The following is a 24,010-nucleotide window of genomic DNA, read 5'->3' as shown; positions in this document are numbered from 1 at the left end:
TGGGCAGAGTTGGGAAGCAGAAACAAAGGAGAAGTCAACAATGCTTGATAATAAATGTACTTATTACCTTGCCCATGTAATTGTAATCTTTCTGTACAGTATTTTCACAATAAAAAAATTAAAAAATAAAAAAGCCAGCCTTGTCAAGAAAGTTTGTGAGTCGCATCTCAATTAATCACACACACATCACAACACACACGCAAACGCACACAAAGCCAGAAGTGGAGTTGTGGTTCAAATGTGGCAATATCCTTGAGGGGAAAAACTCACTAAAGGATAGGTCTTGAGTTCAAATCACAAGAACAACACATACAAACAATATTATGTCTAAATTTTTATTTTAGTTTGAAGAAATAATATCAAAAGTAATATTTGTTACATTTCTCACAATTTCTGTGAAGTTGTTTTTAGTACAATTTGTCCTAAGATATAACATAAGTTATTAAAATTAATATGAATCTAGTGTATTTATAGTTATTCATAACACCTTGGAGTACAACAGTTGGTATTTTTTCTATAGCGGTAAGAAACATTGTGAGTAAAAGAAAGAAAGGAAAATGGTAGAAGAAAAAGAATGAAAGAAAGGAAAGAAAGAGAAAGAAAGAAAGAAAGGAAGGAAGGTAGGAAGGAAGGAAGAAAGAAAGGAAGGAAGGAAGCAAGGAAGGAAGGAAGAAAGAAAGGAGAGAGAGAGTTAGGGATGGAGGGAAGGTGGAAGTAAGGAAAGAAGAAAAGAAGGAAGGAAGGAAAAAAAGAAGGAATGAAGGAACCAAGGAATGAAGGAAGGGAGGGAGGAAGGTAGGGACAAAAGCAATTTAATTTATAAAATCTGCTATTTAGCCCAACATAAACTTCATATAATTATCCTTTTAGTAAGTGCAAATTTGAAATTTTCATTACTCTGCAAGTTCGCCATGCATGAATGAAACCAACAAATGAAGAATCAGGTAAAACCAGATGAATCTGTTTGCAAATGCAGTAAATATGTACGCAAATCTTTTACTCATTTTCTATACATCATCAAATAATTATATGCAAACAATTTACATTTAGTTATAAATATTCTAAAAATTGAGGTAACCAAAGGATGTCAATATATTATATAATGTGAATACTAGTAATTATAGTGCTATTAATATCCCTGTTATCATATATATTAATTGTATTATTATGTATTTCATCAGAGAAACTAGCACCCTCTGATTTTGGTATCTGTGGGAGTCCTAATAGTGGACTGTAATTAAAATCAAGGGAGATCTGTATTTGTTGGCTCAAACGAATAATTCTGAAAGCAATTAACTCATCAGAGATTGTTCAAATATATCAGAAGGGCCCTAGTAAGGCTGTACTACATTTACATGATTACCTATCATGTGATTCAAGAGCCACTAAACCATCATACTTCACTTTGCCATCACTAAAATTATTCCCATTGTAAGAAGAATCATTCACATAATTCACATGATATAAAATTGTCCTTAAGTAATTATCTTCTATGAAATAATATCCAAATGATACACCACACTGAGTTAAAGAAAAAGTTGCAAAGTGTATTGGACGATGTAACTTTTTCCAGATACATGTGTTGCAATTCTAGTTCCCTGCTTGGTGACTTAGAATGAACCTTTCAAAGATGACCCAGCAATAATGATCCTAATAAAAGAAGCCGAATATAATTACTCTGCTATGTGAAGGTCCAGAAAATAGATTATAATAAACCAGAAAGTGGACCCCCATAAGACAAAGAATTGGGCTGGGAAGGTGGCTCAGTGTATGTATACATACATACATACATATATGCATACATATATATGTATATACATATATACATACATATATACTTGTAAATTGGGATCAATAAAATTTTATATATATATATATATATATATATAAGTTGTATATACATATAAAATTCTTGATCTCTTTTTACAATGAGAGGCATCTGGGCTGATTCTGTATGTTGGTTACAGAAAACAATACAATCTTGAACATGATTGGGCTAGTAGCTTCAGTGTGTCTTGTTTTTGCTCAATTGGATAAATGCTCATAAGTGGAATTGCTGGATCATAGGTAGTTCACCATTCAGTTCTGTGAGCAATTTCCATGATGTTTTCCAGAGTGGTTGAACAAGATTACATTCCCACCAACAGTGTAATACAGTTTCCTTTGAGTTACATCCCTATCAGTATCTGTGATTGATTGTTTTTTCATGATATTGCAACAGGAGTGAGATGAATCTTACTGTTGTTTGGATTTGCATTTCTTTAATGGAGAGAGTTTTGTCTATTTCTCATTCTTACTTCTTCTTCTAAGAGGTTAAGTCTTTATCCCATATATTAATTGGGTTCTTGTTTATTTGAGGGTTTATTTTGTTGGATTTAACTTTTTGATCTCTAAATATGGATTAGTTATGAAAACCCTTGTCTGATCCTTAGGTAGAAAAATCTTATTCCATTCTGTTCTGCTTCTATATATCCTGCTAACTTTTTCCTTTGCTATGAAGAAACTCTTCAGTATGATGCAATTCCATTGATCCAGAAAGAATGATATTAGACCACTCATAAGGAAATAGAAAGCTTGGAACCAACTTATATTAAGTGTAGAAAGACAAACTCAAAGAAATATAAGTTGCCTGATTTCCCTAATTTGTTGTATTAGAATGTACCTCTAATTCTACAAGTAAACACACTTGGATGGTAAAAGAGAAAACATTACACTTTGACATGATAAATTATATGGGATTTATACATTTATACAGTGAGATCAAAGGAGGATGCCCTTTGGAGAGGATCACAAAGGGTCAATGGCTATATGAATATTTTAATATACAATGATCTCCAAGAAATGATAATGACAGTTTTTTTTATTATTTTGCTTTTTCCTTCTGTGTTCTGATGCTGTTTTTTTTATTAATTTATGCACGTTTGGTCTTATGTGTAAGTGTGGAAAAGGCAAAGGGGAACACAGAAATGTTGGGACAAAGGGTTAACAAATGCAGCACTGCTACTCAATAGATACTACATTGTAAATGAACTATACAACTTATGGGAGAGAAAGGTTAAAGGGAAAAACTGGGAGAACATGAGGGAACAGGTGGCACTGTTCAAAAAGAATTGTGCTCATTATCTGACTTATGTAATTGTAACCCTTCTGTACATCATCTTTATAAAAGAAAAATGGACCTCATAATCAGGCCAGAGTAGCTAAAATAGTATTAGATAAAATAGGCTTTAAATTAAAAGTGGTGTGACAGTAAATAGAGACAAAGAAGGACATTAAATATTGATAAAGAAATCGCTCCATCAGAGGGATATAACAATTCTAAATATCAATGCCCTGAATCCTAGAGCTCCCAAATTCATCAGACAAATATTACTTACCCTAAAAATAGGCATACATACAAATACATTGTTGGATACTTTGACATATCATTCGTACCTCTGGACAGGACATCCAGGTAAAAATGTAGCAATAAAACTTCAAAGCTAAATAAATGCATTGACAATCTATGCCTAACACGTATCTACAGAATATTTCACCAGACAATGTCACAATATATATTCCTTTCAGCAGCCCATGGAATGTTCTCCAAAGTAGATGACATCTTAGATCACAAGGAAAATCTGTCAAAATTCAAAAATAAAAATGAAATTATTCCTGTATCCTGTGAGACCACGATGGGACCAAATTAGATCTCACCATCAAAAGGCATCACAGGAAATTCTGAAACTCACAGACTGAATAACACATTGCTAAATAATCAGTGAGTCACTGAAGAGATATGGAGGGAATTTCCAACATATATGAAATTCAGTGGAAGTGAACACACAAAATACTACCACATCTGGGACACAACAGCACAGGCAATACTCAGAGGAAAATTTATATCTTTGAATATGTACAACAACAAATTAGAACAATCTGGAATCAGCACTAATGATGCATCACTACGACCTTGAAAAACAGGAACAAGCCAAACGAAAAACTGGTAGACAGAAATAATACAAATTAGATAAAAGAAATAAATGAATCAGAGTCTAAAAAGCCCATACAGATAATCATAATTGACTTTATCTACTAGTAGCTCACAAATATGCCCAATGAATGTCAACGTAGCTGTTTTCAGAGACTCAACCAACTTCTATGATTCTAAGAAAAAACATTTTGTTTGCCTTTTTTTTCTTTTCTTTTCTTTTATTTGTGAACATACTGTACAGAGGGGTTACAATTACATGGGCAGGATAATGCATACATTTCTTACCAAGCATTGCAGCCTCCTCCTTTGTTTACCCTTCACCTCCCTTCCCAGCCTTCCCCCTTGCCCCCACCCAATCCTTTCCCCTCTCCCCCCCTCACCGACATTGTAAAGCTCGTTTTTGACATGACAATTTGTACTTCTCATTGTTGCAACAGGTCCACCTGAATCCTTAAACGACTTGTTTTTCCCCATCTCTTCCACAAGTTATACTGGCATCAAATATAGTGAAAGCGGGGGTTATACTGTGGGGGAGGGACATACAAAGCTTGTTCTTATTAAGTTGATTTATAGATGGATTACAATTACATGAGTCAGGTAATGAGTACATTTCCTTTGTAAAATGTCTTCAGTTCCCTCACTTGTTCCCAGTCCCACCCTCCTGTTTCCACCCATGTGTTAAATAGTTCACTTTCATGAGTGTTCAATGAAATCCACTGCTGCAATTTTTTATTCTTTCCCTAAAACTCTGTGCCCACCCCTCACCTTCTTGAAGACAACAATGAATTTACCAGGCATAAGGTAATGAAGACTGAATCAGCACAAACTATAAACAACAACGAACACAAAACAAAAAAGCAGTTTTCTGTTTCTATATCTCATGGCTTGTTTGGTTATGTAAATCTTGTTATATAAATATAATTGTGTTTATCATAAAGCCAATACAGGAATTAAGGTGTGATAACATAATTTTGCTTCCTATTTAATAATGCTTTTTATTTTAATATGAAAGTTGTAAGTAACACAATTCAAGTCCTAGTGAAATTTGAAGGCTCAGACTTAAAGTTTAATTTACAGAATGTGTCATAGTTCCATTTTGGAAACCAAATTGAAAAACAGGCATGTGTTATCCTAAAGAATATCATTATTTCATGTGTAAAAAAAGTAAAATATATATAATATTAATGTAGTGGAAATAAGGAATAAAAAACTTATGCAATGCATCAATTCCATAGATGATAAGATCTATTGATAAAATTAATAAAACTTGTTTTGAGTAGATTACTTAAGACATGAAGCAAGTGATAATTTTCTTTTTTAGGTGAAATTGATATAGAAATCAAAGCCCAAAGATTGCAGAGTTTTGTGTGCTTGATACGTGTCAATTTACACACATGCTTGGCTCATCACAACATAATTTGAATATAACTGAGAACTGGACTAGAATAAAAAAAATCACGCAAATGTTTAGCTGTATTTTGTGACTAAATATTTCTCTTTCACATTTTTTATTTTACTTGAAAAATCTGGTAAATTTAAGTCACATCAACAATAATGTGAAATAAACAGCCCCTAGCTCCTTAAAAGGCAACCAATAAGAAAAAAAATCAAACAACAAAGAAAAACGTTGAACCTCATTTTGCACGTGGTCTTTGTATATTGTGTTGCTTTGCAATTGTGGATTATGTGACTATCCCATGAATCTGGACTCAATTCACTAGGGCTACTGGAAGGAAATTTCAAAATCTAGAGCAGCTAACAGAGCTGTGCAGTTGTTCATAGGTTTCACTATAGTCGCAACTGGACATCAACTGTAAAAAGGAAATAATTCTACTGCTTTGCAGGCAAGAATGTGATGAAAAGCGTACTTTTATTTTCTTAGATGAAAAAAGAAGACCACACTTTAAGAGCTGACTAAAAGATCAGCCCTTTGAATAACAGTGACATTTTTAAGGCACTCTAGATAATTCAAGTCCCTCATCCCTCCACAACCATTAATGCCATTCACAAATCATTGCCAAGGGGAATTTCCAGTTCTATTTAATATTTCAAATGGCTTAGGAGTAACATAAACAATAATTCAAGTTGTTGAGAAAATTTGATTTAGAATCAGGAAACAAATCAGATTCAACTCCATAGTTTAGGAAAAATGAACTAAGAAATATGGCATGTTCTTTGTAATTTAATATTAGAAATTAGAGCAAAATGCCAGAAAGAGATTCTTTAAGAAGGAAGCAGAAGTCTTTGATAAGATATATTAAAGATTACCAAGGGACAAGTAATTTTATCTACATTTTCTATTATATGATAGCATTTTTGTCTGCTAATCACAGAGACTCAAGAAGATTTTTAATTATTATATGAAAATTTCATCATAATGATTGAACGAAATCAAGGAATAGATGGCTCAATAGCTGGTTGGTTCTGTTAAATAGTCCCATTATTTTGAATGATCTGGTGTTTTTGTATGTGTGGAATTATGAATGTATTTTTTGACTGGGCAGGAAAGTTTGATTATTAGATCATTGTCTGATACCCAATGTCAGGAACCTAACCTGAGTCAGAGTGGTAATTATGTTTGTGTGTGCCTGCCAGTCTGTATTTAGAAGGAAATATCTTATTTCCCTCATGGTATATACTTAATTCTATTAGTTATACTACATTATTGACAGCAGATAAAGGTAATTAACATTTTGAAACATATGTTTATGTTCCTATGATTGCATGAACAAGCTAAAAAGTTATGCTTGGCTTATGAGTTTTGTGGAAGGTCAGCTGAAAGTATAACCATTTGGAATCTTGAGAAAGATATCATTGGCAATCATTTCAGTGTACATCAATTTTAGACAACACTTGCAAGGGTATGTATCCTATATGTAAAGTCAACATTTATTGATTTTCCAAAGCAACACTATTATAGAAATTTGTAGGAAAACAAGTTAAATTATGGAAACACAAAAGTAATGTGACTATTGCATAGTTTTACATTTTAGTTTCGTCAAGTAAAAATACCAATTATTTCTACTGTATAGGAAGGAAAAACCTAAATATTACAGTTTTTGCCATATTTCACATTGGGAAGCTTTGTCTATATCAATAACTTTATTTCTTTTGTTTCTGCTTTCCTATTTATAATGCTTCTTCTCATACTATTCTAAGGACTTTTTCTTTCTCCCAGTTTGGGGCTTAAACATACCACATGATCTCAGTTTGTTTGCTAACGATAATCAGTCTACCATTTGAACCATGCCTCCAGCCCAGAAATTTTTGTAGTTAATTGGAGATAGAACCTCATGAACTTTCCTACCAGGTGGAAAAACATTATCCCACAAATCTCATCCTTCTTAATAACTAGGATTATAGAGATGAGTCATAGATCCTAAGAATCAATGACTTTTCATGTCTTATAGATTCCACATGTTTACTAGTAATTGTAATAACATACGACCACAGATTGGGTAGCATTAATATTGTAAATACATTGGCTCTGAGTTGGTGGAACTAGAACTCCAAGATCAGAGTTGGCTTCTTCTGAGTCCTCTTTCCTTGGCATATTCAAGGCCTTCTGCATCTCTTGGAGGAGACATCAACTTAAATGCTACCTTTGAGATTCTGTTTTCATATGCACTCAATTTCTAAGACAATGAGTTTTTTATCTTTAGTATGATTTCAGTGAGACACTATCCAACACATAGCATATTACTTAATGGGTAGAAGAAAATCTCTAATAGAAAATTATTTGTTTGGGGCATGGAATTATGGTTATACTTTAAAAAATAGCAAAAGAGGTAAAGGTTTTAATAGAGCTTGTAAAACGAGTTTGAAGTCTTGACCTTAGACATGCCAAATTCTTATCCTGGCACATACTTAAATTCCTAGCGGTACTGGAGGATTGACCCCAAAAGCCTATACTTGTGAAACAGCATCTCTACTACTACCATATCTGCAGATTATAATTGGATTGCTTATTTTGAGGTAGTATCATTATGCCTGGGCCTTCTTGGACTGCGGTCCTCCTAACACAAGCATAAAACATTGCACCCAGCAAATGGTTAGAGTATCTGAAACTACTTTTTGTGTCTGGGCTTGCCTGGAACTGGAATTCTCTAATTTTTGATACCCAAGTATATAACATTACAGGGTTGAGCCACTTTATCTGGTAAAGTGTACAATTTCAAAATATCTCGATATTGCCTATATTTCTGCTTAACATATATAGCTAACGTTAATTTTCTCCCTCTTTTGTTTAGTACACTGAGTTGAAAATATTGATTTCTTGATATACACGGCTTTGTTTTGGATGGAATCCCAACACAATAAAAAAATCTCCCAAAAGTTTATGTCAAAAATCATGGAAAACAAGACCTCAGGTTGGAAAGAAAACTCTGTTCCTTAAGGTATAAATGCAGTATGTTTATAGTGTTAGTCAATGTTTAAGTATGAGGAGGAAGGCAGAAATGTGAAAGATGTCAAGTCTCTGTAGAAATTCTGTAGTTGTCACTTTATGTTATCTTCCTTCCTTAAAGCTTGTTTTATTAAAACCCTCTTGGTGTATATTGGTTTGACTGATTGGTAATCTTCTTCAGGAAATGAAGCTGATTTTAGAAGGCTGATGGTGTGGTAAATAAAGGAATGATAAGAATGTGCACAGATATTGTCACAGAATGAGCCGACCAGGTTAACTACTGAACAGCAAAACAAAGCAAAGTTTCAAGTCTGATGATCCACATTAGAATATATATAGATAGATACACATACATATACATATATATACATACATACATGAAAAATTAAATCTCCAGTAGAATATAGAGAAACATTGAATGACAAGTATTAAACTATATCAAACTGGTTGCAGGAAAATTACAGTAAAATATCAATAGAATAGCAGTGATTTTGCATAGATTTTGTAAAGGATGAAAATTCTTCTCTCATTATATACTTTACAAATATTCTTAGTATGTTTTAAGTTTTGTGTGTGTGTGTGTGTGTGTGTGTGTGTGTCTGTGTGTGAAAATACCGTACAGAATGGTTACAATTGCATTGGCATGTTAATGAGTACATTTTTTATGAAACATTGTTACCTCTTCCTTTGTTTCCCCTTACCATCCCTCCCATCTCCCCCTCTGGGACCTCCCTGCCACTCAGAGCCAAAGTTTTAAGTTTCATTTTCCTACATAACATCTTGTATATCTCATTGTTGCAATGAGTTCACATGTATCGCTTTTTAAACAATTTGGTTTTTCCCTTCCCCTCCACAAATTATACCAACATCAAATACAGTGAAAACAGGGTTAAGTTTATATATATATGTATATATATATATATATATATATATATATATATATATATATATATATATATATATATTATAGTAGGGGCATCTACACAATCTTGAAAGTTGGAATTACACAAAATATGCAACCTGGCTAGGCACTGGTGGTTCAAGGATGTAATCTTAGCTAGTTAAAAGGCTGAGATCTTCAGATCCCAGTTCAAAGCCAGCTTGAGTTGGAAAGTTCATTAGATTCTTATCTCCAATTAACCATCAGGGCAAACGGAGTTCCAGTTTAGATTGTATGTCAAGCACTGGCCTAGAACACAACCCAGGCCATGAGTTTAAGCCCTAGGATCAACAGAAACTAAAACATAAATTAAAAAATGGAGTTAGATATTTTAGAATGAAGCACAATTTTATATACTCTACATTGTTAGGAAGACTAGACGTCTGTGTTAGCTTTATAACCTACCATAGTAAGTGATACTGTCCATTTACTAAACAGAAAGGCTTACTCCGATTAACAAGTTTGAAGGTTTCAGTGTATGTTCAGTTGGTTTTATTGCTTTGGCGGCCTATGACAAGACAATGTCAAGGTGGGGAGGATGTCAGAGAAAAGTTTTTGACGTAGAATGATTAAAAGATAAAAGAAGAATGTATATGAGTATCTATGGTCTCATAGGTTTCACGCGGAAGAACTTAATCTCCATAAGAACTACTCAGGTATTCTACACAGTCTGGTAGGAAATAGAAAGTCTTTAACACATAGGTCTTTCTGGGGCATTCTAAATTCAAATGGCAACATCTTCACCAATGATAATGACTTGTCCAGGGGTGGAAGCAACTGGATATTTCTATAAATTCTAATCAGTGCCCAGCAGACTAAATATTTTATGGAATTCCTATTAAAATATTTTTTGCAAACTGACTGGGTCTTTATACTACATATGTGTATATCTGTGTGTTTGTATGTGTGTATTTTTGTGTTCAAATAAAAGTATTAGTATGTCCTTTCGTTTTTCTTCCCATACCATGAAAGTCTGCCACAATTCCCAATCAAATCCTATCCAAGATTCAAACATTAATGCTATCCCAAAAGTTTTGCATGCCAACCCAAGTACATCCACCTCGTTTAAGATGTCTATGGTATAGGAAAATTTTAAGTCTTCCAATTACATTGGCACCAAGGAAACATCATACAATATTTCTTTTAAAAATACCTAGATTGTTGAACACTTTACCCAGAAAATTGAAGGAATACACTTTATTGGATTTAATTTAAATATTTAGTCACTTAAATGTATGTTCTATATCTACAACTTAGAGCCCTATTAAACTACATATTTGCAAAACTTATCTATTACCATCTTCCATGAAGACAGTCCTTGCTGAAAACAAACCAGATGTGGTAAACAAATTAATATGTATGCCATTGTCAAATGCTGTTGTTGTAAAGCATGGAAGTAACAGAGCAATTAATGCCTGTGAACAGCTAGTTCTAAGGAGTATGAAAAGTGATTACTATGTACCCTAAGTGGAAAAATCCACAGATGTTTCAGGTTGTGCTGCATTGTTGGAATTTGTGAGATATATTTTGGAAAGCACTATGAATGAAAGCATGCTATTTCATAAAACTTTTCTGAAGGCAAACTTATTGAAGCAAACCAAAGAATGGGATTTTTTTCCTTAACAAATGCTTTCTGGGTATATTGTGCTGTACACTATAATGATGAAATGATCATTTCTTTGGAAAAGTAATGAAAAACACTGTCACCTGTTGAATTTCTTTTTAAAGTATCTTAAATGACAAGGATGAGGAAATTTAAATGGGTTCATATTATCCAGTATTACTTTAATTTTATATTATAAGTTAAAACAAACTGACAGAGTATTAGTCCATCAAGATTTACAGAGTAAGTTTCTGGCATATATTTTCTTTTGTTGTCCTTTTTTTTGGGGGGGGGGTGATATAAATATATTTTTGTCAAAAAGGCAACTTGGTCTTAACCATTACCCACAAAATTTATGCGGTTATAGAATCAGAGTTTTTTTGATTAATTTAAGACAATACTAGGTTCATTTTATGTCAACACAAAATATAAAAGCCAATGACATTTTCACTGAACATCCACTCATAAAAAACCATGAATTAATAAAGAAAAACTCTATGTCAATTTTTTGTTGGTTGTGGGCCTTGAACTCTGGGCCTGGGCACTCTGCCTCACCTCTTCAGCTCACAGCTGCCACTGTACCACGTGAGCCACAGTGCAGTTTCTGGTTTTAGGAGGTTTGTTGGAGATAAGATTCTCACAGACTTTTCTGCCCAGGCTGGCTTTGAACAACTATCCTCAGATCTCAGACTCCAAAATAGCAAGGATTACAGGAATGAGCCAACAAAGCCCAGATCCAAGTCAATTTTTAAAAAGCAAGCTTTGATACTTCTCCACATAGAGCTCCTCTATGACCCAGCAATCCCACTTTTGGACATTTACCCAAATGTTTACAAAAAAAGACCACACTAAAGCTACCAGCATGACTGTTTATTGCAGCACTATTTACTATAACTAAGATATGGAACCAACTCAGATGCCCCTCAGTAGATGAATGGATCAAGAAAATGTGGTATATATACACAATGGAATTCTATGCCTCCATCAGAAAGAATGGCATTGCCCCATTTGTAAGGAAATGGAAAGACTTGTTAAAAATTCTATTAAGTGAAGTAAGCCAGGCCCAAAGAAACATAGGCCCCATGGTTTCCCTTATTTGCAATATCTAGTATATGTCTGAGTCACGCAGTAAAGGTCAGAAAAGGTGATGTTAGGGAAATGAATCCTAAGATTTGTATTCAAATGTTTTTTTTCTTTCATGTGATTTTTTCTAACACATTTATAAGATTATTTCCTTGTTGCTTTGTATGTTCCCTCCCCCACAGTATAATCCCTGCTTTCACTGTATTTGATGTCAGTATAATTTGTGGAGGGGAAGGGGAAAACAAACCGTTTAAATAGAGATACAGGTGGACCCATTGCAACAATGAGGTGTACAAGTCGTTAGGTCGAAGAATGAACTTTACAACTTTGGTGCACGAGGAGGGGGGGGTAGTGGGGCGGATTGGGTGGGGGGGGGGCGGGGTTAGGATGGGAATGGATGGGAAGGGGAAACAAAGGAGGAGGCTACAATGCTTGATAAGAAATGTACTCATTATCTTGCCCATGCAATTGTAACCCCTCTGTACAGTATTTTCATAATAAAAAAAAGAAATGTACTCACAAAAAAAAAAAAAAGCAAGCTTTGATACTTCTGGTTTTTCCAATAAACAATTTTATTTTTTCAGCATTAGTTTATAAAACTATGTGTTATTTTTAGATGTAACTGGGATTATTCAAACAATTCAAGTATAATTTTTACTATTAATCTGTATCTCACAAAAATTCATTATTATTGATTTTGCACAGTCAATTACATACTATCTTACACACTATTATTATTACATTCTATATTGCATATAGTGTAAAGTGAAAATAATTTGCACCATTTCATATAAATTACTAGGTGTTATTTTTTCATTATAAATTCACATTTGTGGTTTTACAATAAGGGAAAAAAAGATTTTAGAGTTAAAATAAAATATCAATGTGTAGAGTGTCCCAATTAAAACAAAAATTCTGAGTTCCTACAGACAAAATTATTTTCCTTTTACTAAAGACTTTGAAGTAATACCTTTGGAAATAGTGAGGAAAAGGAAGCAGAATTCAACTCACATCAATCCATGTCTCTGTTATTTTGCTATCCCCTTCACTAAGACCTGCCCGCTCCCACTTGCCAGTGTCTCTCTTAGAATTCTATTTGGGAAAGTTCTAAGTCACTGATTATTTTTGTACTTCCTGTTATATGAAACAAAATATATACACAAAACTCTTGAAATAAAATGTACACACATGTTAAAGTCACCACAGCTGGAAAAACAACAAAGAAACGGATCTCCTCCAGGAACAAAAACATGTTGGGCCCAGTTTTTTTTAAGTACAAAACCTCAAATACATGTTAATTTGAGTAGAGCTATAATTATAGCTGTCATTCAGAAATAAGGTTGTGCAAATTAAATTCATCTGTATGAACCTAATATAGCAGATCTTTTGGATCAAATTGTTTAAAACAAATGTAACTATATATTAAGAAAGATCTGCACATATTTAAAAGGAAAAATGCTATAGTATTAAATCACAAAAATCATGACATACTAAAAAAATCCAGAAATGCAATGAATAAGTCCAATAGTATCAATATTGAGAAGTAAATACCACTGATTTAACAAGAACAAAATATACAAGTAATAGAATTTGAGCAGTGTGCTTGAGTGTACATAATTTTAAACTGCTCCAAATTACACTGTTTGTAGATTACTGAATGTGGGTTATCTAAAGGAAAACATCAGCACATTACATAAATGAAATTAAAAATCTCATGAAAAGAGAATAGTAGTTTCTGGAAAATACTATTTTAATAATTGGTGGTCAAAATGTTTCTAGTACTGACAAAATTGCATACCTATTTAGTTAGACGCAAAAAAGACCCAAGCTACTCGAGCTGATTTGAAACTTTGGCAAAGTATACAACTATAGCATTATAATGCAATTTGATTCTGGCATGGAATTCATTTCATCTTTGATCTGACAAATGAATACATGAAAGAACATAGCTTCTCGAACTAAATTCAAGCCCTAACTAAGCATAAAATCAGAAAAGTCATCATGCAAGACGTATTACAACTGGGGTAAAAGAAAAATAAGTCATACTGATTCTGTATTTATTTTAATTGTTGATTTTTTCATAAATAATTTTCTTTAGCTTGCATTTTCAAAACATTGTGTTACATGATGTATATCTTGGCAACTAATTTTGGATGCCTCTTTAAATTTTGTTGAGTATAATGTTTCACTTCAGTTCCTAACCCATGAAATGATGTTGTTTACAAAACAAATGCTAATAACCACTGTTTATAATACGCAAAATCACATAACATGACACTAGTAAGTATAGGTTAACATTTTGATATCATGGTCTCATGACTGATGAGGCCTATCTGCATGAGTATAGTTGTACCTAAATTTAACCACTGTTAAAAAATGTTTATATATTTATCTGTCTCCCATCAGAGATTAAACCTGAGTATAAAGCCTAAGGAAAATGATAAGGTAAGAATTTAGCTATTCTGGATATAAAGTAAGCAAAATGCAGCATAGAGTAACTCACTGGTTTAAAGCCAAGCTATTTCTCCAAAACATTCTAAACATTTCCTTACAATGTGTATTATTCTCAAGAAGGGAATGGGGAATGTGAGGACTAACCAAGTACTGTCTTCAAATATACGTAATTTGGATTTAGCCCTTTATTTCACAATAAGCATTTTTGATGAAAAAAAACTGTTTGAATAATTAATTTTCTGGTCAGGTATAATATATCCTAGTTGCATAAACCAAACTGCATTCATAAAATGATATATTCCAATTAAGTAAAAAAAATCATATTCAATAAATAGCAAAAAGTGTATACCTATAGAGAATATTTTGAAGAATGCATTAGAAATATTCTAATATAATACTTAATTTGATTGAACAATTTCACATTGACAGTAATTAACTAGAATACTTTAATGCTAATTGGACAAGATTGTCTTTCAAAATGAGCAAAGACTATTTCTCCTTTTAGTTTGTCAGGGAAATAACTGACAAAAAAGGAAATTAACATATGAATCTATAACAACTGGAATGAATTTTTCTTTTTATTAACAAATAATAATTTCACAAAGTAATTTTATTGTGTTATACACATATGTCCACATAATGTTGCTTATTAAATTTTATTTCTTTTATTAATTCATTATCCTATTTTTATACTGAAATTTTATTATGTGATCATACTAACTTATGAAGTATTTGAACATATTTATTCCACACTACTTCTCTTCATCTCCTCATTCACTTTTTTCCAAACTCAATCAGTTCCATCTTTTATACGTGGGTCATTCATTTTATTTTCTGGATCTAGAGTCTACATGTGAGAAATCTAGTATTTGTTTACACAGTACGGCTTATTGCTTTAATATGAAGGTTTCCATTTCTATCTATTTTCCTGAAGATGAAGGTATTTCATTACAATGAGTGGCTAAATAATATATCATTGTGTATATATGCATATATATATTACAATTTCTTTATTCAATCAATGATTAAGGAACATGTAGGTGAATTATGTGTTCATTTTTTAATGGGAGAAGGAAGGATAGAAATAATGATGTTTGGATTGAGATACGTGATCTTCAGGTTGGCACTCTATTTGAAACATCCTCCCAGCTTCACTTTCATCAGTATTTCAATAATGCATTATATTTAAAATATGATATTTAATTACATTTGTGAAGGTGTTCTTTTTCAGTAATTATTTTTTATTACAGTGTTACATTTAGTATGTCATGTGAGTATGGGGATGTATGTGAACATGAATATGCATGCATGTTTGTAGGGAAGCTGAATGCATATGAGATACAGAATTCAAATAAAAGTTTGAGACCTATAAGTTGCTAAATTGATGTATATGTCCAGTTTGTGGAGTGTGATTTCAAGATCACATTTTGGTAGGTTTCATACCAAATAAGTAGATGTTTCTAATCCAAAATCTTTTTTTTTTAATCTTTCTTTTTTTATTATTTTATTTTATTTTTTTTGTGAACACACTCTACAGAGGGGTTACAATTACATGGGCAGGATAATGCGTACATTTCTTATCAAGCATTGCAGCCTCCTCCTTTGTTTACCCTTCACATCCGTTCCCAGCCTCTCCCACACCCAATCCTCCCTGCCTCCACCTCTCCACCCCCCCCCCCGCACCAACATTGTAAAGCTCGTTTTCGACATGACAAATTGTACTTCTCATTGTTGCAACAAGTCCACCTGTATCCTTAAACGACTTGATTTTCCCCATCTTCTCTACAAGTTATACTGACATCAAATATAGTGAAAGCAGGGGTTGTATTGTGGGGGAGGGACATACAAAGCAACAAAGAGATAATCTTATAAATGCATTAGAAACAATCGCATGAAAGAAAAAAAACATTTGAATACATATCTTAGGGTTCATTTCCCTAACATCAACTTATCTGACCTTTTCTGCTTGACTCATACATATACTAGATATTGCAAATAAGGGAAACCATGGGACCTATATTTTTTGGGCCTGGCTTACTTCACTTAATATAATATTTACCAAGTCTTTCCATTTCCTAACAAATGGTTCCTATTTCCTATAAAGTAAGTCAAGCAGAGAAATCAGGTTAAGATCTGAAAGAGCCTTTAAAAAAGTCTTTGACCTTGAAAATTGTCCTGGGTATGAATTTTTGGAGAAATATCCCCATTCAAAATAGAAGGACACATTTTTTAACATTATGTTGGTACTGGGTTTTGAACTACTGGCCTTGAGCTCTATCTGGGCATTAATTCTCAATGTTTGGATGATACCACCTGAGTCACACCTTCACTTCTTCCTTTTACTACAAGTGGAGAAAGGAATCTTTTAGGTTTATTCATTTGGAATAGCTTGGAATTGCAATTGTCAAATTTGAACCTACCTAGTAGCTAGGTGGAAGCCACTGGTGGTCTACTAAAACTCACTTCTTTTAAAAATAAATAATCAGAAAAAGGAGAAAAAATATTTGTTCAATGATTTATATGTTGTCTGATAAACCAAATCACTTGCTACTGGAAGATAGAAAGTGAGAAGTTAGAGATGAATACGGAGGGCAAAGACAAAAGAAATGAAGAAGGGAAGAGAGAGTAAATGAGGGCAGGAGAAGGGCAGATAGGAGAGGAGGGGTGAGCTGAATTGTTTATAAGGTATTATTGTACAATCAGTGCCTTTGCATTTATATAGCCAAAGCTTTATATTTTTGGTGGTAGTAAGTTGAGATATAAAATACCAATTTACAGCTAAAAACCTGTTAGTGTGCTTCCTTCTGCACCAAGGGTGCAACAGTTAGGTTACTGTTACAGAGAAGGAAAGAGTAATCAGTTTAAGTGATTCTGAGAAACAATAATTGACATGCCAGGAATGCTCCCTTGTATGGTGAAGTCAAGCATCACTATTGTTCCCTGATCTAGTATTCCTCTCAACAAGAATAGCAAAAACAAGAGGAAGGACATTTCTGAGTAATAATCATCTTTCTGTTTACCCTCTTCCCTTGGCCTCTCAAACAATAAAGCCAAAGGAGACTTAACCTGAGCTAGTGGGGTAAATGGGAGAAAAAAGGTCAGTCTAGCTTAATGTGAAAGTTTTGAAATAATTGGGGCAGCGTTTCAAATACTGAAATAAAACGTTTGTAATTATTAATAAAAAGTAACTCTCAATTTATCGAAAAGTTAGAAGACTAAAGTTCTCACTCCATAGTGGAATCTGCATAATTAAACTGACTCCTGCTACTATCATCAGAAAATGAAGACCGCTCCTAAACTTCCAATACTAGGTAAATTACCCTCGATATTCACTTAAAATGTGTGAATATGATGCAGAAGACATTACTCATGTAACTGTAACCCCTCTGTACATGATTTTTACTATAAAATGTATAAAAATTAGAAAAGTGGAATGATTGACAATGATCCAGATGTATTGTACATTGAAATGCACATTATTCAACACTGACAAAATGAAGTGAAACTCCTTTGCATGACTTGCTAAAGATTAAATTTTTTTGAAGTTTTAATACTAAATGACCAGAGCATAAACCTTTAGAGATAAATAAGAGGATAGCATTGACATATTGTTGAGGCTTGTGCTCCTTTCAATACACAAAAAATTAATGTGTCAAGTTTGCTGCAAATGTAAATTGTAATTTGCCAATTCTTTTTGCAAATTGCCCAAATTATAGAGAACCAAATTCCACTATCCCTTCAGTCTCACCAAAAATTCGTATAGACCTTTAGGTTTCTCGGTTGTTTCTAAATATCTTAATGTAATGCACGGGAACCAAAACTAAATTCTTTTAAAATCATCTCACTCAGACATAGGTATGGATAGATAATTGATGTGTGCAGAATCAGAAATATTCAGAAGGCTGTAAATGAATGCTTAGTAATTTTCTCTCTTCTGGGTCATAGAATACAGCCTGTCCTTGTTAGGAAAATTTAGGAGAATGGAAAAGGAATAGGACGGACTACATCATCAATAGGCGAGGACTGTTTATTGTCGAAAGCAGGTTTGGAGGTTGTGTGAGGGAGCTGAAACAGGATCTGAGTTTTTATAGGAGGACTGAGCAAGGAGGTAGAGGTTAATGAAAAGCCCCTAGGTCAAGGAAAGCGGGGACCTTTCAGTTGGGCCCACAATGGGATGTTTACAACTGGGATTATATAGATTGCCCTGCCTGCACTTAAAAGGAGTTCACACATACCTGGGATTTGCCTGTATTGTGTATGAGCCTGGGACAGCAGGGTTGGGGCCAATCCTTCATATTCCATCTTTAGATACATGAAATGATAGGGCCAAGTGGGGAGAAGCAAGTTCTTCATATAGGGTCTTTGGATACATAAAAAGAATTGGGCTGAGAGAGGAGAATCATGCAGGTATGAGAACAAAGCAGATTCCATCATTTTGAACCCTGGAGTATAAAAGGTGGAGGGGCATCATGGTCTTTTCTGGTTACTTCCAGCTGTCAGTGTGTCCAGGAGTCACTGGGGCTGGCGTCTTCAGGTCCAGGTCTGTGCTCGGTTCAGAAGAGTGTAAGCAAAGCCTCTGGGTGCCTGCAGTAATAGGATGTCCTTGACTTGGTCCCAGGTTTGAGTGAGGGCTGTTATCCTGTTAGACAGAAACTTGAAAATGCTGAGATCAGGCAAAAGGCTGACAAGGTGGCAGGACTAGTTGATAAGAGTGATATCAGAAAACACAACCAGGGAATAATCCAGAAAAGTTCCATTTGGATCATGAGCCTATAACCAGTCAGAAACTAGGGCTGGATTGGAGTAGTTAAGGGCCTGGTGAGACACCTTGAACATTTCCTATAAATAGCAGGTAACAAAGGCAAGAATGTAAATTCCTGTGCATTTAGAAGTTAGACAGATATGGAAATTAGATGGACAAGCTTCTGAACTTGTTTCTATTGGCCTCCTGGATCTGGTTAATTTTGAAAGGGCAGTCACAAAGTGGCTGATGTAACATCTTTTCCTCTTATTCTTTTCCACCTTGTCCTTGGATCTAGGTGCTTGTGGCTGGGATATGGGCTTTGAGCTCAAGGCCTGAGCATTTTCCCTGAGCAATTCTCCTCGAGGCTAGCATTCTACCACTTTCAGTCACAGGGCCACATTTAGCATTTGGCTGGTTAATTTTTGAGCCAGCTTCCACCCTGGCTCTTTGATGGTTAGTTGGGTGATAGAGTCTCAGGGATTTGTCTGCCTGGACTGGCTTTGAACTGAAATCTTTGCCACAAAAACCCTTTATCATTTCCAATTAATGCAACAAGGAGATCAGTGAGAACAAGTAGAGTTTATGTGCACCCTACCAAGAATTAATCAACAAATACTTGCCAGAACTCTGCAATGACAAAATTCAATAGATGGGATGAGAGTTTGAGCATACCTTGTATGCCTGGAAAACCTGATAACTAAATTGTATGAGAGGCTCTCCTGGACTATACATGTTTCAATAGTATTACAACATAGCTGGCTTTTTCATATCAGGATGAGTAAGGTTTAAAGAGAGTGTCCACAAGAGTCTTAGTGTTTGTAAATCTAAATCAGTCTTTTACCAAGAATCAGCTGTGTGTGATGGAGTCAGGCAAGAATCCAGTGTACCATGGTGGAGGTAGGATGGTCCAGGCAGGATCTGGGCAAGATTGCCTCCCTCGGATGAATTGTCAAAATTCCTGGTTAGTTACTTACAAAATTATACACAGACGTTAAAGAAACGACTTTAGGTGGACATAGAGAATGACATGATACTTTTAATGTTAAGTAACAGCCAGAAATTACTTACCAACTTTACTCACAGGCTGTCTTTTAAGGCATACTCATACCATCTCTTATACTCGAACTTTCTGGGGACAGAAACAGATATGTGCAACAAACATTTTAAGACAATTCTTACCTCCTTACTGGTTTGTTTTTCATCACAGCTGGCTAGGAGCTGAGCTGGGTCTCATTCCTTTTACTACTATCCTTGAAAAAAAGGTTTTCTTTTAACAAGCAGCACATTTGATAGGAAATATCACTATCAAGACATAGAAGAAGACAACTTGTTACACAGTTTTTATAATGAGATTATGTTGAACATGTTTTCACACACACACATTTAAACTAAAGTTCTAAGATGCACTCGGGTTTTTAAAAAATGAAAATCGCCAGTATATTTTTTTGGAATTCCAGTGACAAAGTGATATTTTTCCCAATATGATAAAACCACGTGGTCAATGTCAGAATAGTAGGCAATACCAAACAAAATGCAAGGCAAATTTTGACAAACAGAATTTCAACCCTTAAACCAACATTGATAACAAGAGCAGAAAACCTTTAAATCAATTTTGGGGATGAGGTGGATTAGTATATGAATTAAATATGTTAACCCTTAGAAGAGTGAAGAGGAGAGGGGAGTAAGGTTGGTGGAAGAATGGGGGATGTAGAAAAACCCATCATGTGGTCTTAGTACCCCCAGATAGAGTGTCTTGTACATCTCATTGCTACAATGGGTCAACCTGTACTTTTTCCTTGTATCTTAAATGAAGAAATGCTGGCTTGATTTATGTTGATTCTACTTGTGTAGACACACCTAAAATCACTCACCAAGTCCAAAAGCACACAAATGAAATGCATCTTTTGTTGGTTGGTACAATTGTATTCTACACATTTATTGACAGGTTACAAATTATTCTCAAATTTTAATACATTACAAATACTTTTTCTTATTTTCGTGGCCAGGAAATGGAAGACCTCAGACAGCAATTCTCACTTTAGACTTATCACATGGGTTGGTTAAATGTTGACCTGAGCTCCAGTCTTCTGTGGACTCACACATTACTTAGGAATTGATGCTGGCTGTTGGAAAAGAGCTCAAGGAAAGATGCCGTATAACTTTATTCTTTACCAGGGTATTCTCCTGCTTTTTTGGTTGTTGAGAGTGTCTACAAGAGCAAACATTCTATGGGGAGCAAGGAGACACCATATGACCTATACTTACTGAGATTTCTGGGTGATTTGCTATCACTTGTACTGTATTTGCAAGTCGAATCTGTCAAAACCTACCAGTTCTAAGAGATAAGAGAAGTGCTAAAATAAGTCTTAAAGACAAGTATATCTTCAACATATTTGGTTCCAAGCATTCTGTCTAGGGCATATTCAACAAGTAGTGAAACTTGTGTTGGCTGTATCTATGCGTCTTTCTCCATGTGTGCATGTATACATGTGTATATGTATATGTGTGTATTTGTATGTAGAGCAATATACATGTGTACATATATAAGGGCATATACACACATATATTCATATATAAATAAATATATATGTGCATATATTTATATATATCAGGTGTTCAGTGATTTAATCTAGACTTCCCAGCACATTGTCATTCTCACAAAGTGTACATGATAAACTGCTCTGAGGATCTGTGCTCACTTCCCCCACTTCCTTGTTTTTCATCCCTGTGAACAACTTCAGCCTACTTTCCATAGGATAGCTTTGTTTTTGTTACTTACTGATATTAAAAGAAAAAGGTTGCTTGTAAAAGGAAAAGATCTTTTAGGACGCAGGTTAAAAGTATTTTATCCATCCCAATGATTCCTATGAGGAAAATTTGTAATAGTACTAAAAGTGAAAAGGAATTCCTAGATCTGTTGTTTTGCCATTTACAATGGCAAAGAATAATATCACGTCACTCTTATAACTCTTAAAGAATGCAAGGGTAACTGATCGTCCCTATCATGTTCCCAAAATCCTAGTGGTTCCTGAAGGACAATAGTAGCTCAGCAGAAATTCTAAGTAGCAGACATGGAGCATGAAAGAGAAAGAGAGGAAATAGAGAAGGAAAGAGAAATATCATAATACTGAAAGTGCATAACAGATAAACAAGAGCTGCATGAGAATATTCATACTGCTATCTTTAGACTCTATATGTACATTTGAAGGTATTTGATGTATGATAACCCATCAACACCACATTCCTCAGCACCACATAAGCAGAAAATGATGGAAGTGGTGCTGTGGCTCAAGTGGTAGCAATAGCCTTGAGATGAAGAGCTGAGGAGCAGTACACAGGACCCAGAGTTCAAGCCCCACAACCAACAGAAACAAAACCAAAACACTAAACACAAAACCATCTCTCAATTTTATGGCCTCAACTCTGTAAAACCACTGTTTCAGCCTAGGGCTAAGATTTATGTGTGGACATTTATCAACACTCCTGATTCAAACTCTACTTGAGAATATTTTAGTCAATATTTTGTTCTTAGTTTTGCTCTTTGTAAATTCACATGCACCTATAAAAATGGTGTGGCCATCCCAGTAGCATTCTCAAAGTACCTCGTAATGATGACTTATAAAAAGTTGTATTATATTACAACAAGGAAAACAATGCTGCAAATAAAGAAAACCAATAATTAAATATTAATGATTAATAAAATAAAAACCAAATACCATTTTTCCAGTATTTGAAGTGTACTACATATTAGATTTTACTATTTTCTCATATTCCTGTACATTTAAAACTGGCTAAGATTATGATGTTCAACAAGAGTTTTATAGGCTATGAGTAGTCTTTAAATTTACCCTCTAAGATTACTATTTATGTCTCATCTCATCATCTGTATATGGTTTATATAATCATTTTTGTTCCTCGCTAACATATAAAGTAAGGAAGCCCTAAAGTTTTTACAGAAACTGTGTAGTTAACAAAGTCTTAACTCTTCACTGTTTCTTCATACAAAGACTTTACAACTTCTCATTAGTAAAGTTTCTATAAACTCTGAAATGTACATACTTAGTTGTATATGTCTGCTACCATAAATCTTAAATACTTTATAGAAAAGTTATATGACCTACCAAACACTCTTAATTTTGGCATATAAGCAAATTCCCAAAATTAAACATATTTAAAACATTAAAACTTAAAAAAGTACTTAACACTTGCGGCAGTGTTAATTATGATAGGTGCCTTGTATAGAATAATTGAATTTCTCCTCCTACACATCTGTTCAACAACAAATACCTGGAATTATTTTGTTTTAACATATCTTGAATTTAGTCTTAAATGTATGCTTATGTAAGAAATACATGGTTCTAAAATTTCACGACAAATCTTTTGAACTTACTTTTTGTTGAATTGTCTAGTTTAAGAAAATCAATTCCACTTTATATATAAAAAATGTTCTGTGCTCAATTCAACAGCACATACACTAAAATTGGAACAATACAGAGAAGATTAGCATGGTCCCTGTACAAGTGTGACACGCAAATTTGTGAAGCGCTCCACATTTTTACAATAACAGATGCTGGAGGGGATGTGGCAAGAAGGGAACCCTACTTCCTTTTTGGTGGGAGTGTAAACTTGTTCAACCACATGGAAAGCAGTATGGAGGTTCCTTAAAAGATTCCTCATAGAGCTCACAAATGACCAAGCAATCCCACTTTTGGGTATTCACCTAAATAGTCAGCAACAAGACCATATTAAAATTACCAATACAATTATGTTTATTGCAGCATTATTTCCCATAGCTAAGATATGGAACC

General features: G+C 34.0%; 1 non-coding gene across 1 annotated transcript; it reads left to right on the top strand.

The window, feature by feature from the left end:
• The first annotated feature begins 23,652 nt into the window (after positions 1 to 23,652).
• On the top strand, positions 23,653 to 23,759 carry LOC122099468. The gene has a single exon (XR_006145935.1). It is a non-coding gene; the product is annotated as a U6 spliceosomal RNA (small nuclear RNA).
• The last annotated feature ends 251 nt before the right edge of the window (positions 23,760 to 24,010 follow it).

This window comes from Dipodomys spectabilis, unplaced genomic scaffold (genome assembly GCF_019054845.1).
Source record: "Dipodomys spectabilis isolate Male_0828 unplaced genomic scaffold, ASM1905484v1 ptg000515l, whole genome shotgun sequence".
NCBI classification, from domain to species: Eukaryota; Metazoa; Chordata; class Mammalia; order Rodentia; family Heteromyidae; genus Dipodomys; species Dipodomys spectabilis.
The sequence above is the reverse complement of the archived record's forward strand: the minus strand, read 5'-3'. Positions and strand labels throughout refer to the sequence as shown.